The sequence below is a fragment of the Cervus elaphus genome, chromosome 7 (genome assembly GCF_910594005.1).
Source record: "Cervus elaphus chromosome 7, mCerEla1.1, whole genome shotgun sequence".
NCBI lineage: Eukaryota > Metazoa > Chordata > Mammalia > Artiodactyla > Cervidae > Cervus > Cervus elaphus.
In genome coordinates, this window is record NC_057821.1 from 35,362,579 (window position 1) to 35,381,606 (window position 19,028).

At 39.7% G+C, this 19,028-nt stretch overlaps 1 non-coding gene across 1 annotated transcript; it reads left to right on the top strand.

The window, feature by feature from the left end:
* Positions 1-18,126: 18,126 nt before the first annotated feature.
* Positions 18,127-18,234, top strand: LOC122697893. Its single transcript, XR_006342223.1, has one exon. It is a non-coding gene; the product is annotated as a U6 spliceosomal RNA (small nuclear RNA).
* Positions 18,235-19,028: the final 794 nt, after the last annotated feature.

Below are 19,028 nucleotides of genomic sequence, written 5' to 3' on the forward strand. Positions count from 1 at the left end.
AGTAATGTCTCTGCTTCTTAATATGCTGTCTAGGTTGGTCATAACTTTCCTTCCAACGAGGAAGTATCTTTTAATTTCATGGCTGCAGTGACCATCTGCAGTGATTTTGGAGCCCATAATAACAAAGTCAGCCACTGTCCAGTTTCCCCGTCTACTTGCCATGAAGCGATGGAACGGGACGCCAAGAACTTACTTTTCTGATGTTGAGCTTTAAGCCAAGATTTTCGCTCTCCTATTTCACTTTCATCAATAGGCTCTTTAGTTCTTCTTCACTTTCTGCCATAAGGGTGGTGTCATCTGCATATCTGAGGTTATTGATATTTCTCCCGGCTATCTTGATTCCAGCTTGTGCTTCATCCAGCCCAGCGTTTCTCATGGTGTACTATGTATATGAGTTAAATAAGAAGGGCAACAATATACAAACTTGACATACTCTTTTTCCTTTTTGGAACCTGTTTGTTGCTATATGAGAAAAGAATCTAAACAAAAGCGGATATACATATGTATATACAAGTTATTCACTGTTCAACAAAAACTGACATTTATAGCATTGTAAATGAATTCTACTTCAGTAAAAATTAAAAATGAATTAAAAATAAATTAAAGAACTGGAACAAAATATAACCACATCTATAACAGCTTTCAGTGAGCTCTTGGAGTCCTAGCTGATTATGGAACCCAAGAATGGGCCTGGGAGATCCCCAAACTTATAATTGCTATCTGAAGTGAATAAAGTCTTGAGGACTTTCCACTCTGAAATTTGTATCTGTCAAAGGCCTTTTTATTAATATGCATATATTATCATGTTGGTCAAATGGTACTTTGTCTAAGAACTCAGTAATTAACTCATATTTCAAATAAGAACATGTATAGGAGGGGGAATCCTCAATGACTGTTAACCAAGGAAGACACTGGAGATACTCATATATTATTGTGAAATCCATCAAGGAATTTGCCATCTCACACCCTCCACCCAGTGCTGCTGGTTCTTATTCAACTCCCATAGTCCTTGGCTTCCTATCAGCACCACAGAGCATTCAGTATGCATGAGGCATTGGGTTACCTTAGACAAGTCAGTCTCCTCGTTGGGTGCCATGGTCTAAATGCTTGTGTTCTTCCAAAATTCATATGTTGAAAACCTAATCCCCAAAGTGATGATTATAGGAGGTGGGACCATTGGAAAATGGTGAGGCCATCAGGGCAGAGCCCACATGAATGGGTTAGGGCTCTTGTGAAAGAGGCCTGAAATACTTGCTCATCCCTTTTATTCAGAGATATATCCTGGAAGAGGCCCTCACTCACTCAACCATGCTGGCACCCCGATCTTGGACTTCTAGCCTCCAGAACGGTGACAAATAACATGGTTTATAAACCGCCCAGCCTCTGAAATTTTGGAACAGCCACCAGCATGCACTAAAACACTGGACATGATTAAATGGGGGAAAAAAAAAAAAAGTCAATCTTGTTTTCCGTTCAAGGTCTTGAATGTGGAATAGGTAGCATAGATATTCAATTCCAAATAAAGTGTCACATGATAACATATTCCATAGAATTGCACATTTCTTTAAAATTGTAGTTCTTTGACATGCTCACCTTGGAACATATTTTCTTTGAGGTAATTAACATTTAAACCTATAGATTGTGGATTATATGCGATCAGTTGAGGGCCTAAGAGCAGAGAAAGACGTTTCTCAAAATAAACGCAATTCAGCCTGAAGATGGCACCATTACTGGGTACCCCAATCTCCAGCCTGTCAGCCTAAAAATGAAGCAACTGGACCCTAAGGCCTGTCACCGGGCTCTCATCAGAATCCTAACATAACTTCTCTTTGACTTGGAAAACCTATCTTTGCTTCTCTATGGGTTGGTTTTTTCAACTGGAAAAGGACAATTAGAGTAGAAAATCCTTTACCTGTCCAAAGATTATGCAAATCTCTATATAAAACATGATTCCAAACTGAGTTTTTTTTCTTTTTTCCTAAAAGAATATTATCGATTGGTTGAACAGCTTCCCTGTTTGGATCTCTTATACTTCTCATTATATGCTCTATCTCACAATGTATTTCTCTAGCTTAGTTTTAAGAACAAATCATTGATAGAAATAATTACTTGCCTGTTATGGAATATTACTTTTTTCTTTGATCTTCCATTGAAAAGCAGGAGTTGTAGTTAGGCACACTAGTGAGAGAAACTGTTTCTAAATGTCAGTATGTCAACTAGAGAAGTTTGCTGTGTGTCGTTGCTCTGTCCTGTCCAACACTTTATGGCCCCATGAACTGACGACCCCTTGAACTGTGGCCCGCCAGGCTCCTCTGTCCATGGGGATTCTCTAAGTAAGAATACTGGAGTGGTTTGACATGCCCTCTTTCAGGGATCCTCCTGACCATGGATGGAGCCCAGGTCTCCTGTACTACAGGCGGACTCTTTACTGCCTGAGCTGCCAGCTCCTAATAAAATGAGTTTTGAAGTATATAGAAGATGAGTGATTTGTCTACTTTTGTTTCCTGCAACAGTGGGTTTTTTTTCCAGCTAACATATAAGTCCCGTCTCTGTTTACCTGAACGCTATCTAGAATGCAAGTTCTCTCTAAAAGAAAGACATTAACACAAAGGGAACTTTTATCTGGAATAGCAGTTAAGATTTTGTCCCGTCATCTGTTTATCCAAAATATCAGAGGCTGGCTATTTGTTTTTAATTATAGGAATAGCAGTTAAGATTTTGTCCAGTTGTCAGATTATCCAAAATGCCAGAGGCTGGCTATTTGTTTTTAATTATAAGATTTACCTCAGAAAGGACAAATGGCTGGCCAGTTTCTGCCATGTTTGATACTCAACTACAAGTAACTTCAGGAGAGTTGGCATACCCATGTAGCCCCATGGGAAGTGAATTAAAGGATTTGGGATTAGTGTTGTTCAGATAATTAACTATAAGTCAGAATGTGGTCAGGGAAATAAAAATGGTGAGAATGAAGTTAGGAAGCCATAAGGAAGAAGATGGTACTTTCATCTAGGAAAAGTAGGTAACAATTCATCAAGGAGGTGAATTTCCTTTGTACCTTTGAAGAGAGATAATGTGTCTGTGTACAATGTAAGAATATTTGATTTGTAGGCTGTATCGGTCATGTATCCTTAAAGTATTTTTATCTGTCATGATCAGAGGGTATAGCTAAGAAACTGAACTTCTCTAGCCAAGTTAAGAATCCTATGGTAAAAATTAGATTCAACTGGCAGGTTCAGAGGACTGTCTCTCAGTTAGGTTCATTTCAGTTGCTCAGTCGTGTCCGACTCTTTGCGACTCCATGAATCGCAGCATGCCAGGCCTCCCTGTCCATCACCATCTCCCGGAGTTTACTCAAACTCGTGCCCATCCAGTCGTTGATGCCATCAAGCCATCTCAGCTGTCGTACCCTTCTGCTCCTGCCCCAATCCCTCCCAGAATCAGGGTCTTTTTCCAATGAATCAACTCTTTGCATGAGGTGGCCAAAGTACTGGAGTTTCAGCTTCAGCATCAGTCCTTCCAATGAACACCCAGGCCTGATCTCCTTTAGGATGGACTGGTTGGATCTCCTTGCAGTCCAAGGGACTCTCAAGAGTCTTCTCCAACACCACAGTTCAAAAGCTTCAATTCTTTTGTGCTCAGCTTTCTTCACAGTCCAACTCTCACATCTATACATGACCACAGGAAAAACCATAGCCTTGACCTGATGGAACTTTCTTGGCAAAGTAACATCTCTGCTTTTTAATATGCTATCTAGGTTGGTCATAACTTTCCTTCCAAGGAGTAAGCATATTTTAATTTCATGGCTGCAGTCACCATCTGCAGTGTTTTTGGACCCTCTTTCCACTGTCTCCCCATCTATTTCCCTTGAGGTGATGGGACCAGATGCGATGATCTTAGTTTTCTAAATGTTAAGCTTTAAGCTAACTGTTTTACTCTCCTCTTTCACTTTCATCAAGAGATTCTTTTGTTCCTCTTCACTCTCTGCCATAAGGGTGGTGTCATCTGCATATCTGAGGTTATTGATATTTCTCCCAGCAATCTTGATTCCAGCTTGTGCTTCTTCCATCCCAGTGTTTCTCATGATGTATTCTGCATATAAGTTAAATAAGCAGGGTGACAATATACAGCCTTGACGTACTCCTTTTCCTATTTGGAACCAGTCTGTTGTTCCATGTCCAGTTCTAACTGTTGCTTCCTGGCCTGCATACAGGTTTCTCAAGAGGCAGGTCAGGTGGTCTGGTATTCCCATCTGTTTCAGAATTTTCCACAGTTCATTGTAATCCACACAGTCAATAAAGCAGAAATAGATGTTTTTCTGGAACTCTCTTGCTTTTTCGATGATCCAGCAGATGTTGGCAATTTGATCTTTTGTTCCTCTGCCTTTTCTAAAACCAGCTTGAACATCTGGAAGTTCACGGTTCACGTATTGCTGAAGCTTGACTTGGAGAATTTTGAGCATTACTTTACTAGCGTGTGAGATGAGTGCAATTGTGAGGTAGTTTGAGCTTTCTTTCCGATTGCCTTTCTTAGGGATTGGAATGAAAACTGACCTTTTCCAGTCCTGTGGCCACTGCTGAGTTTTCTAAATTTGCTGCCATAATGAATGCAGCACTTTCACAGCATCATCTTTCAGGATTTGAAATAGCTCAAATGCAATTCCATCACATCCACTAGCTTTGTATGTAGTGATGCTTTCTAAGGCCCACTTGACTTCTGGCTCTAGGTGATTGATCACACCATTGTGGTTATCTGAGTCGTGAAGATCTTTTTTTGTACAGTTCTTCTGTGTATTCCTCCCACCTCTTCTTAATATCTTCTGCTTCTGTTAGGTCCATACCATTTCTGTCCTTCATCGAACCCATCTTTGCCTGAAATATTCCCTTGATATCTCTAATTTTATTGAAGAGATCTCTAGTCTTTCCCATTCTGTTGTTTTCCTCTTTTTCTTTGCATTGATCACTGAGGAAGGCTTTCTTATCTCTCCTGGCTATTCTTTGGAACTCTGCATTCAAATGGGAATATCTTTCTTTTTCTCCTTTGCTTTTCATTTCCCTTCTTTCACAGCTATTTGGAAGTCCTCCTCAGACAACCATTTTGCCTTTTTGCATTTCTTTTCCATGGGGATGGTCTTGATCCCTGTATTCCTATACAATGTCACAAATCTCCATCCATAGTTCATCAGGTTCTCTGTCTATCAGATCTAGTCCCTTAAATCTATTTCTCACTTCCACTGTATAATCAAAAGGGATTTGATTTAGGTCATATCTGAATGGTCTAGTGGTTTTCCCTACTTTCTTCAGTGTAAGTCTTAATTTGGCAGTAAGGGCTTCATGATCTGAGCCACAGTCAGCTCCTGGTCTTGCTTTTGCTGACAGTATAGAGCTTCTCCCTCTTTGGCTGGAAAGAATGTAATCAATCTGATTTCAGTGTTGACCATCTGGTCCATGTGTAGAGTCTTCTCTTGTGTTGTTGGAAGAGGGTGTTTGCTATGACCAGTGCGTTCTCTTGGCAAAACTTTATTAGTCTTTGCCATGCTTCATTCCATACTCCAAGGCCAAATTTGCCTGTTACTCCAGGTGTTTCTTGACTTCCTAGTTTTGCTTTCCAGTCCCCTAGAATGAAAAGGACATCTTTTTTGGGTGTTAGTTCTAAAAGGTCTTGTAGGTCTTCATAGAACCATTCAAGTTCAGCATTACTGGTTGGGACATAGGCTAGGATTACCATGATATTGAATGGTTTGCCTTGGAAATGAACAGAGGTCATTCTGGTGTTTTTGTGATTGCATCCAAGTACTGCATTTCAGACTCTTTTGTTGACCATGATGGCTACTCCATTTCTTCTAAAGGATTCCTGCCCACAGTAGTAGATATAATGGTCATCTGAGTTAAATTCACCCATTCCAGTCCATTTTAGTTCACTGATTCCTAGAATGTCGACATTCACTCTTGCCATCTCCTGTTTGACCACTTCCAATTTGCCTTGATTCATGGACATAACATTCCAGGTCCCTATGCGATATTGCTCTTTACAGCATCAGATCTTGCTTCTATCACCAGTCACATCCACAACTGGATTTTTTTGCTTTGGCTCCATCCCTTCGTTCTTTCTGGAGTTATTTCTCCACTGATCTCCAGTAGCATATTTGGCACCTACTGACCTGGGGAGTTCCTCTTTCAATATCCTATCATGTTGCCTTCTCATACTGTTCATGGGGTACTCAAGGCAAGAATACTGAAGTGGTTTGCCATTCTCTTCTACAGTGGACCTCATTCTGCCAGAACTTTCCACCATGACCCGATCATCTTGGATGGCCCCACACTACATGGCTTAGGTTCATTGAGTTAGAAAAGGCTGTTGTCCTGTGATCAGATTGTCTAGTTTTCTGTGATTATGGTTTTAGTGTGTCTGCCTTCTGATGCTCTCTTGCAACACCTACCATCTTATTTGGGTTTCTCTTAACTCGGACATGGGGTATCTCTTCACGGCTGCTCCAGCAAAGTGCAGCCTCTGCTCCTTACCTCGGACGAGGGATATCTTCTCACTGCCACCCCTCCTGACCTTGACACCTTGAACATGGAGTAGCTCCTCTCAGCCCTCCTGCGCCCCACAGCAGCTGCTCCTTGGAGGTGGGATTGCTCCTGTTTGCCACCGCCCCTGACCTCGGGCATGTGGTAGGTCTTCTCGGCTGCCATTCCTGACCTCTGGTGTAGGTTAGCTCCTCTCTGCCGATGCCCCTGACCTCAGACTTGGTGTAGCTCCTCTCGGCCGCTGCCACTGACCTTGGATGTCGGGAATCTCCTCCCGGCCATCGCTCTCACGGTGTCACAGCCTGGCTGTCTAGGTCGCTACCCCTGACCTTGGATGAGGGGTAGCTCCTCACGGCCATGCTACTGCATGGACTGTCTCTAGTTCTGTCCTATTCACCTTTTAGTCAGTGACTCAATTATCACATTATCTTAGGACAGGAAACTGTGAGGGCTAGTGTATGTGGAATAAAAGACCAAACATCCAGTGCTTTCCATCTAATAGGGTAACAATTAAAACAAATGCATCCACAGTTCTGTGAAAGAAAGTGACTCAGTCATGTCAAACTTGTGACCCGATGGACTCTACAGTCCATGGAATTCTCCAGGCCAGAATACTGGAATGGGTAGCCTTTCCCTTCTCCAGGTAATCTTCCCAACCCGGGGATCAAACCCAGACCTCCCACATTGCAGGCAGATATTTTACCAGCTGAGCCACAAGGGAAGCCTCCACAGTTCTAGTTCTGTAATTTTGTCCAAATAATCAGGGTATGAGGGTTTAGGTGGGAAGAAAATCCCTCAATGGTATTAGTTCACTGTGTGCTGTGAGAGCAGCATCAAAAATCCATTGGAATTTAACTCTGCACAAATAAATGTGTTTAATTGCACCAACACCTAACAAAGACCTGCTGGATGCAAATAATGGACAGTAGTCAAGAGCACACATGTGGACTTTCTAAATTTAAACTTAAATTTTAATAGAAAAGGAGAAATGAGATAAATTTCAAAGCTAAGTGTTGCACCATAATTGGACATGTGTCAACAGGGAAAAGCACAGAATGCCATATGTCCAAATAATAAGGAGATTTGAGCTGTCTCAGAATCATGAAAGGCAGCTTTGTGGAAGTGGTTTTTACTTAGATCTGAAAATGTCGGGAAAGTCATGAGGTGAAAGAGCGAGGGTGTTCCAGGGAGAAGAAATGGCATTGATAAAGAGCTTTAGCCATAAGTGAGAATATAGAGTGAGAAGAACAGACATGCCAGGATTGAACCTTCAAGGAATTTATTTCAGTTGGTAAAACTTACGCTAACTGTACACTGAATACAAGGCAGAATATGATCACTTCTGTGAAAGAGATAAGAATCAAGTTTTGCAGAGCATAGGAGATAGTTCCATTTCCCGGTAATTCGGTAATGATTCCCTTAAAACTAGGAAACTTGGTTTCTATTGCTACTTTTGCATCAAGTTTTATAACTTTAGGTAAGTGACTTAATCATTCTTTGATTTACTTATATATCATTAATATGGGAGAATTGTCTAGATACTCTCCAAGGGTTCTTCCATTTTTTAATATCCAGTGAATCCCACTGGTTATTATCTGGAATAAAAAAAAACACTTTTACATACCAAGAGTAATGGCTGAAATATCTACAATATTATATAAAAAGCATTGAAATTCTTGTTTTTTTTTCTTTGTCCTGTCTTTTAAAATATAATTTCCATATAAAATGGCAAGATGTTTAAAGTATACATGACAATTTAAATAGGCATACACAATTAATGGATTCCCTCATTGATTTAATTAACATATCTGTTCATATCACCTCACATATTTACCTTTAAAGATCTTTTTGGTGAGAACTTTTAAGTTTTCCTCTCTTACATGTGTGCTAAGTGACTTCAGTCATGTCCAACTCTTTGTGACCCCATGGACTATAGCCTGCAAGGGTCCTCTGTCCTTGGGGATTCTACAGGAAAGAATACTAGAGTGGGTCGCCATGCCTTCCTCCAGGGGATCTTCCCAACCCAGGGATTCACCCTACGTCTCTTAGGCATCCTGCACTTGCAGGAGGGTTCTTTACCACTAACATCACCTGGGAAACCCCACAAATCTCAATAACACATTACAAACCATAGTCACCATGTTACACATTAGATTCTCAAATCTTATTCATCATCTCACAGCTTAAATTTTGTGCATTTTTACCAAATTCATTCTTAAATCATTGATTTCTCAGCACTTATTTTTACATGACCTGAGACATGTTCTTGTATTTATGATTCTGGAGTCAGAAAAAAGATGTACCCTTCCTGTTGTAAGCAGTTTAGCATTAGCTCTTTGAGGGACCATCTTTATCTAGCAGCTCCATAGCCACCCCTATCATTGTCAGAAATCAAGATAGTTTACACAGATAAGGAAAATAAAGAAAACTGGTTTCCCTGGTGGCACAGAAGATAGAGAATCTCCCTGCAATGTGGGAGCCCTGGGTTGCTCCCCTGGGTCAGGGAAGATCCATTCAGTAGGGAATGGTTACCCACTCCACTATTCTTGTCTGAAGAGTCCTTTGGACAGAGAAGCCCTGTAGGCTACAGTCCATGGGGATCACAAAATGTCAGACATGCCTGAGCGACTAACACACAATGGGCTTTAAGGCTTTGGAAGCTGTAGGAGCTAAGGAAAGCTTAAAAGGAAAAGCAAAACTCTTTGAGACATGCAAGAACAGGGGTGCATGAGCAATTTTAGGGCCACGGGGCAAAGAAGAGAATGGATATTGCAGTCTCTAAAGAGTCTTGTACATAGCTGCACCTAAAGCGAGGGCCTCAGACAGACCAGAGCTCTGGGCTTCAGGGGAGAGATCTGGCCACTTCCCAGCAAGAAAGCAGTCAGAGGAAAGAATCAATCCACGAATCTCTTTCTCCACTGACTCACCAATTTCTTTTGTCCACCACTGGCCAAACTCAAGTAGAAGTCAGAGGCCAGGAGAGCTAGAGGGATAAAGTCTGGTCTTCTCAGCCTCCAAAGGTTCACAACATAATAGAAAATGATCAACAGGGTGCGTGAGGGGCAAATAAGAATATCAAACACACTCACCATTTCTATGTAGTAGATATGTTTTCTTTATCTTATGAATCTAGTTGCAGTGATTTTTGCTAGACATTTAAAATGACTGGGTAGGATTAACTTTAATCAGTTTCTGATTTGTCCTAGACACAAGGATTTGTCACTGTATTTCTGGTATGATAATATTCTCACTGGGACCCTAACTGTGATGCTGGGAGGGACTGGCGGCAGGAGGAGAAGCGGATGACAGAGGATGAAATGACTGGAATGCGTCACCGGCTCAGTGGACATGATTTTGAGTAAACTCCAGGGGTTTGTGATGGACAGGGTGGCCTGGTGTGCATCGATTCATGGGATCACAAAGAGTTGGACACGACTGAGCAAATGAACTGAAGTGAACTGAACTGTCTGTACACTTGATTAAATTAAATGCTATGAAGAGATAGGTAATGTGACCAGACTTAGAAAGGGAAGAGAAACTATTAAGAGATGTTTTTTTACAGAGTTGAATTCATTTGGTTAATTTGTATGTATGAGAGTGAAAACTTTTAATTCCAAATTTGTGAGAAACGTTAGTCTAAAATTTCCTTTTTGTTCTGCTTTGTCTGATTTTGATATAGAGTAATACTGTCCCCATCTAATTAGTTGGGAATGGTTTCTTACTCTTTCATTTTCTTGAAGAGATTATGTCAAATTGATCTTAATTTTTTTTTAAATTTATTTATTTATTTATTTTTTCAGTGGGTTTTGTCATGCATTGACACGAACCAGCAATAGATTTACACGTATTCCCCATCCCTATCCCCCCTCCCACACCCCTCTCTACCCAGCTCCTCTGGGTCTTCCCAGTGTACCAGGCTCGAGCACTTGTCTCATGCATCCCACCTGGGCTGGTGACCTGTTTCACCATAGATAATATACATGCTGTTCTTTCGCAACATCCCACCCTCATCTTCTCCCACAGAGTTCAAAAGTCTGTTCTGTACTTCTGTGTCTCTTTTTCTGTTTTGCATAAAGGGTTGTCGTTACCATCTTTCTAAATTCCATATATATGTGTTAGTATGCTGTAATGTTCTTTATCTTTCTGGCTTACTTCACTCTGTATAATGGGCTCCAGTTTCATCCATCTCATTAGAACTGGTTCAAATGAATTCTTTTTAACGGCTGAGTAATATTCCATGGTGTATATGTACCACAGCTTCCTTATCCATTCATCTGCTGATGGGCATCTAGGTTGCTTCCATGTCCTGGCTATTATAAACAGTGCTGCGATGAACATCGGGGTGCACGTGTCTCTTTCAGATCTGGTTTCCTCAGTGTGTATGCCCAGAAGTGGGATTGCTGGGTCATATGGCAGTTCTATTTCCAGTTTTTTAAGAAATCTCCACACTGTTCTCCAGAGCGGCTGTACTAGTTTGCATTCCCACCAACAGTGTAAGAGGGTTCCCTTTTCTCCACACCCTCTCCAGCATTTATTGCTTGTAGACTTTTGGATAGCAGCCATCCTGACTGGTGTGTAATGGTACTTCATTGTGGTTTTGACTTGCATTTCTCTGATAATGAGTGATGTTGAGCATCTTTTCATGTGTTTGTTAGCCATCTGTATGTCTTCTTTGGAGAAATGTCTGTTTAGTTCTTTGGCCCATTTTTTGATTGGGTCATTTATTTTCCTGGAACTGAGCTTCAAGAGTTGCTTGTATATTTTTGAGATTAATCCTTTGTCTGTTTCTTCATTTGCTATTATTTTCTCCCAATCTGAGGGCTGTCTTTTCACCTTACTTATAGTTTCCTTTGTTGTGCAAAAGCTTTTAAGTTTCATTAGGTCCCATTTGTTTAGTTTTGCTTTTATTTCCAATATTCTGGGAGGTGGGTCATAGAGGATCTTGCTGTGGTTTATGTCGGAGAGTATTTTGCCTATGTTGTCCTCTAGGAGTTTTATAGTTTCTGGTCTTACATTTAGATCTTTAATCCATTTTGAGTTTATTTTTGTGTATGGTGTTAGAAAGTGTTCTAGTTTCATTCTTTTACAAGTGGTTGACCAGCTTTCCCAGCACCACTTGTTAAAGAGGTTGTCTTTTTTCCATTGTATATCCTTGCCTCCTTTGTCAAAGATAAGGTGTCCATAGGTTCGTGGATTTATCTCTGGGCTTTCTATTCTGTTCCATTGATCTGTATTTCTGTCTTTGTGCCAGTACCATACTGTCTTGATGACTGTGGCTTTGTAGTATAGTCTGAAGTCAGGCAGGTTGATTCCTCCAGTTCCATTCTTCTTTCTCAAGATTACTTTGGCTATTCGAGGTTTTTTGTATTTCCATACAAATTGTGGAATTATTTGTTCTAGTTCTGTGAAAAATACCGTTGGTAGCTTGATAGGGATTGCATTGAATCTATAGATTGCTTTGGGTAGAATAGCCATTTTGACAATATTGATTCTTCCAATCCATGAGCATGGTATGTTTCTCCATCTGTTTGTGTCCTCTTTGATTTCTTTCATCAGTGTTTTATAGTTTTCTATGTATAGGTCTTTTGTTTCTTTAGGTAGATATATTCCTAAGTATTTTATTCTTTTTGTTGCAATGGTGAATGGTATTGTTTCCTTAATTTCTCTTTCTGTTTTTTCATTGTTAGTATATAGGAATGCAAAGGATTTTTGTGTGTTAATTTTATATCCTGCAACTTTACTATATTCATTGATTAGCTCTAGTAATTTTCTGGAAGAGTCTTTAGGGTTTTCTATGTAGAGGATCATGTCATCTGCAAACAGCGAGAGTTTCACTTCCTCTTTTCCTATCTGGATTCCTTTTACTTCTTTTTCTGCTCTGATTGCTGTGGCCAAAACTTCCAACACTATGTTGAATAGTAGTGGTGAGAGTGGGCACCCTTGTCTTGTTCCTGATTTCAGGGGAAATGCTTTCAATTTTTCACCATTGAGGGTGATACTTGCTGTGGGTTTGTCATATATAGCTTTTATTATGTTGAGGTATGTTCCTTCTATTCCTGCTTTCTGGAGAGTTTTAATCATGAATGGGTGTTGAATTTTGTCAAAGGCTTTCTCTGCATCTATTGAGATAATCATATGGTTTTTATCTTTCAATTTGTTAATGTGGTGTATTACATTGATTGATTTGCGGATATTAAAGAATCCTTGCATTCCTGGGATAAAGCCCACTTGGTCGTGGTGTATGATTTTTTTAATATGTTGTTGGATTCTGTTTGCTAGAATTTTGTTAAGGATTTTTGCATCTATGTTCATCAGTGATATTGGCCTGTAGTTTTCTTTTTTTGTGGCATCCTTGTCTGGTTTTGGAATTATGGTGATGGTAGCCTCATAGAATGAGTTTGGAAGTTTACCTTCCTCTGCAATTTTCTGGAAGAGTTTGAGTAAGATAGGTGTTAGCTCTTCTCTAAATTTTTGGTAGAATCCAGCTGTGAAGCCATCTGGTCCTGGGCTTTTGTTTGCTGGAAGATTTTTGATTACAGTTTCGATTTCCTTGCTTGTGATGGGTCTGTTAAGATCTTCTATTTCTTCCTGGTTCAGTTTTGGAAGGTTATACTTTTCTAAGAATTTGTCCATTTCATCCAAGTTGTCCATTTTATTGGCATAGGGCTGCTGGTAGTAGTCTCTTATGATCCTTTGTATATCAGTGTTGTCTGTTGTGATCTCTCCATTTTCATTTCTAATTTTGTTAATTTGGTTCTTCTCTCTTTGCTTCTTAATGAGTTTTGCTAATGGTTTGTCAATTTCGTTTATTTTTTCAAAAAAACAGCTTTTAGCTTTGTTGATTTTTGCTATGGTCTCTTTAGTTTCTTTTGCATTTATTTCTGCCCTAATTTTTAAGATTTCTTTCCTTCTGCTAACCCTGGGGTTCTTCATTTCTTCCTTCTCTAATTGCTTTAGGTGTAGAGTTAGGTTATTTATGATCTTAATTTTTAAAATATTTGTTAGAATTCTCTGGTCAAACTATCTTGAATTGATGATTTCTTTTTCAAAAGTTTTACGTCACAGTTTCAAACTCAGTAAAGTGTATAGGAGTATTCATATGATGTATCTAATTTGGCTTCAATAGTTTGAGATTATGTTGTTTCATGTATACATATTTAGGATTATTATGTGTTCCTGCTCGATTGACTCTTTTTTCCTTATGTAATGTCTTTGTAGTCCTTTGTCCTTAGATATTTTCTTTGCTCTAAAGTCTACTTTATCTAATATTCACATATGTTTTTATCCTTTTAATTTCCAAATATCCATGCCATTATTAAATTATTCAGTATTTCCTGGTGGCTCAGACAGTAAGGAATCCACTTGCCTTGTGAAGACCTGGGCTCAATCCCTGGGTTGGGAAGATCCCCTGGAGGAGGACATGGGAATCTGTATTCTTGCCTGGAGAATTCCATGGACAGAGGAACATAGTGGGCTACAGTTCATGGGGTCACAATGAATCAGACACAGTCTAGCAACTAAACCACCACCTGGTATTTCTTCACATTTATTCCTTGGGAAGAACAGCCCCACTCAGGCTGCCTTCTGATGCTAGGTTGGAGGTCAGGAATGCTGGGCCTGGGTTGTCTTCTGTCATGTGCTGCTGTGTTTCTCTTCCATTCTTCAGGCCCTAAACTAGTTCACCTTCTTCTGGCCAACTATAATAGGTCTCCTTTAGTGGTCTCTTCTTATTTCCAGAATAAACAGAGGAGTGGGCACAAAGAGATCAAGGTCATCGTGTCTGAACCAGAAGCCCAAAGTGTGTTTTATAACCTAGGGAAGATAGTTCATGGAGGTAACTTGAGGAAGGAAGTAAAAAGGAGTCCATAATAGACTGAAGATGAAACTCATGGAGTCCCTTTCTTTAGAAGTCCTCAGAAGCTGAGAAAGTATTTTTCTAGATTACATGTATATTCCGCTCTGAGTGAGTACACATTCTGTTTCAGCAAACTGTAAGTCTTCTGTATTTTTTCATTAATTTTCTTTACAAATGCACATATAAATAATGATCTCTCTACGACATTTTGTTTATTCTTCTAGGCCATTTCTGTTCAGTTCGTTTCAGTCACTCAGTTGTGTCCACTTTTTTCCGACCCCATGAACTGCAGCATGCCAAGCCTCCGTGTCTATCACAAACTCTCAGAAGGCACTGAAACCCAGGTCCATTGAGTCAGTGATGCCATCCAAGAGTCTCATCCTCGGTCTTCCCCTTCTCCTCCTGCTCTCAATCTTTCCCAGCATCAGGGTCTTTTCAATTCATCAGCTCTTCGCATCACGTGGCCAAATATTGGAGTTTCAGCTTCAACATCAGTTCCTCCAATGAACACCCAGCACTGATCTCCTTTAGGAGCGATTGCTTGGATCTCCTTGCATTCCAAGGGACTCTCAAGAATCTGTTCCAATACTCCAGTTCAAAAGCATGAATTCTCGGTGCTCAACTTTCTTTATAGCCCACTCTCACATCCATACATGACCACTGGAAAACCCATAGCCTTGACTAGATGGACATTTTTGATAAAGTGATGTCTCTGCTTTTTAATATGCTGTCTAGGTTGGTCATAACTTTCCTTCCAAGGAGTAAGCGTCTTTTAATTTTTGGCTGCAGTCACCATCTGCAGTGATTTTGGAGACCAGAAAAATAAAGTCAGCCACTCTTTCCACTGTTTGCCCATCTATTTGCCATGAGGTGATAGGACCGGATGCTGTGATTTTTAGTTTTCTGAATGCTGAGCTTTAAGCCAACTTTTTCACTAGGCCATTTTTTTTTAAGCCAATTACTCTGCTTTTATTTTATTTGAGATTTAAACCCTGAAAAAAAGAAATCTATTGTAGTGTTTGGATTATTTACCAGTAGATAAGTTGATGGAATAACAAAATAACTAAAAATGATTAATTAATTGAGCTCAAAATGATATATATGCATATGAAAAGAGTTAGTCACATATAAGTTTTATTCTTGGCCCCTTGTGGTATTCTGAGAATGTTGATTGAAACTATATATAAAAGAAATTCCTTTATTATTATAGTTAAACAACTGTTATGATTATGTGTGTACATTCAGAATCCATTAATCTAGCGGCCATAAAAATGAGTGCCCTCATCCTCTGGAGAAGAAAATATTAGCATTTCCATTTCTTGCTATTTTTATCTTCCTGTCATTTAGGTTATATTTTGTGTATATTTTTTAAATGTCATAATATATTAGAATAGCATTACATATATAATATTTTTACATAGTATAATTAGGTCAATGACTGTGTGTTGTAAAATGGAAAATAATTTGGAGTTTAGCTCTTCAGGAAACAGAAAAGTATCAAAATTTGCTGCATAAAATATTACTTAATTTTGGGGAGTTACCAAAAATTTTTTTATGAAACCAGTTCAACTGAAGAGAGGCTTGCCGTTTTCTCCTCCAGGGAATCTTAGAGACCCAGTGATAGAACCCAGGTCCCTCCCATTGCGGGCAGATTCTTTACCATCTGAGCCACGAGCAAAGTCCATTAAGGTTAAATGAGCTATTAGGGTGGAACACTCATCTAATAGGTTAGGTGTCTCCATGAAGTGAAACACCAGAGAATTTTCTCCTCTGTCTCTGTGTCTGTGTGTCCTTTCCTCTGTCTGTCTTCTCCACCCCACACCCTCTGTGAGGTTCTTAACAGAACCTCACTTTGCTGGTGTCCTGATCTGGGACTTCTAGCCCCCAGAGCTGTGAGGAAATAAATTTCTGGTGTTTATTCCACTGAATCTATTGTATTCTTTTATGTAATCCTAGCTGAGAGATACAAAATCATTTATTTTGGAAATTTAAAGAAATAAAATGAATGAAAGGAAATTGAAAAAGTTGTTGCACTTCTTAGGAAACTTTGAGATTTAACAAAACTGGTCCTTTCTTCATTTCCACAATTTATGAGCTGATGGCATCTTTAACCTAGAGAGTGTGTTATTTGAAGTTTGACTGATTCAGCTCTCTTGTTTAAAGGACAGTATGGCCCAGTCACTTACACGAAGGTACTTTCTGAGAGCCAGGTGGGCTACAGTCCATGGGGTTGCAAGACTTCGCAACTAAACCACCACTACCATTGTACTTACAAACTCATTGAACATTATTGTGGAAAGGTTATGCATGTCGTGGGACAGCCTGGAGGCACGGCTAAACGTTTTTCTAAGGAACTTCAGGGGAACGTCAAACACATCAGGACCGCAGGACGGGCATAAGTTGCCTTGGCACAGGAGCAGGTTTGACAGGACCAGCAGCAGGAGCAGTCAGGACCCTGCTAAAATAAAAACATGAGCCATTCTGAGATGATCTAGTCACCTGAGGTTATCAAATCCATCCTGTGCAGGGAAGCCTTCTCTTTCCCTGTTGCTCTGAACAGGAATTGGAACTGTAGTAGTGGGGTGGGGAAGAAGAATCGCCTTCTGTGTAAATTTAGATGGATGATGATATTTGCACAGATAGATAGTTGGAGAAGTAAGTTAGTCCTTGTAATTTTGTATTGTCACTGAAGTACTTCTGTGCTCTGCAAACATTTGGAACTTATTCTGAGCCAGAGTGTTTAGGCCATTCTTTTAAGACAGTTTAATGTCGGGACTCTGCAACTCTGAGCAGCGAAGCCCTCTAGGAGTTTGTATTTTTTCACTCTACACTGACTAATGCTTGAATTTTAGATACTGAAATGACAAGAAGTGTACAGTTGATCTGTGTGGTTTACCATCACGCTGGGGTAAGAGTAAACACATGATTGACTGATCGCTACTATTGAGTACAGAGAGAATACTAAGAGAAAAAGTACTGTACCTTGGGTCTGCTAACTCAGCTTCGTAACCCCATACATGTCTTTGATACTTTCCCAAAAGCTTTAAACATCTTAAAAGTTGTGTTTCACAGTAGCACTGTGAGATGGCCTTCATCTTCACTATGTTCATCAAGTTATGTTAATGAAGATGCAATGACTTGGAGAGGGCACATAATATTCCCCAGGTCCCATTATTAGCAGATGGAGGTGACTGGGCACCAATGCAGTCATCTGGTCACTTCATGACGTCACATCACACATGCCTGTGGGCTCTCGTCTGCATGTGTGTAACCAGGACCATAGCATGAACTGTGATGAATCTGCTTAAAGCGAAAAATATTTTGTCTTTGACTGCAAAGCAGGTGTGACCCTAGAACACTGGTTTTATCCACTTGTTCTGCTCTGTCTATAAAACACTCCCTGTTAGTCTTTGACAATTATCAGTGTGGGCGTTTGGTTCTCCTGCTAGACTTTCTTCTAGGCACCTTGACAGCTCTTCTACTTTTGTGCATCTTTAATCTTCTCATTACGTTTGTTTCTTTGAGACAATGGCAGGTAAATCTCTGTGCATATATTTCTGTGCATGTATACATGTGTTATGAATAAATATATGCTTAATTCCTACATGAAACTTTGGACCTTATAAAATTCAATTTTAAAGAGGCAGTTAAGACAGCAGAATACCCTAATTCCTAATGTAATTGATCATTTGTTGGTAGATGACTAACTATATCATTTTTTTTTTCTGTTAAAGTGTTATTTGTGTGTTTGCCTTGGTAGTACATATATTAAAAAGTTGGAATAATACTAGAAGATTTGCATGGCCCCTGCCAAAGGATGACACACAAATTTGTGAAGCCTTCATGTTTTTCTCTAACAACTTCGAGGGGTGCGATGGGAAGGAAGGTGGGAAATTGGTTCAAATCAAGGAACTTAGGTATCCCTATGGCTGATTCATGTTGATGTTTGGCCAAAAGCAATAGTAATGTAAAGAATTACCCTTCAATTAAACATCAATAAATTTAATGATTAAAGCTGTAGTTGGGGACCATATAACAGGTTCAGATGTCCATTCTATGACTAAAGAGGATCTGACTGGAAACTGACGGTGTCAATTATCATTGGTTAGTGATTCATTAACTTTATACTTGAATGAGAAAAGTAAACTAACAAACACTATTGTCTGTGACTCAGTGTTGTAGGAAGCTATAAGCCTTGTCTGCGTTTGCTTTTAGGTGGTATAGTTCCCAGAACTGTTCCCAGAAGCAAAGTCAGGAGTCCTGCCCAGGGTTTCTGTTCCTGATGCTGGAGGCTTCTGTTCGCTGGTCCACTAGGTCCGAAACTTTCTCTCCTGAGCATTCTCTGGTTCTATCATGTGCACAAGTCTTTCTATTTTGGTGTCTAATTTGATCCTCTTATTCTTTTGATCAGATTACCAAGTCTCTTTATGATTTGCTTTTCAGACCCTTTTGGGTCTCATTTTTTTCATGCTCATTAGTGTATTTGCTTCCATGTCTACATCTCAGAGTAGTTTTCAGTATCTACATATACTCTACCCTATTCGCTTACTGTCTGGATTTTGGCACTCAGCATCAGCATATTTTTATTAACTTTATTTTCCTTATGGTGAAGTTTCTGATATATAGCTTAAGCTGGTTAGCTCCCA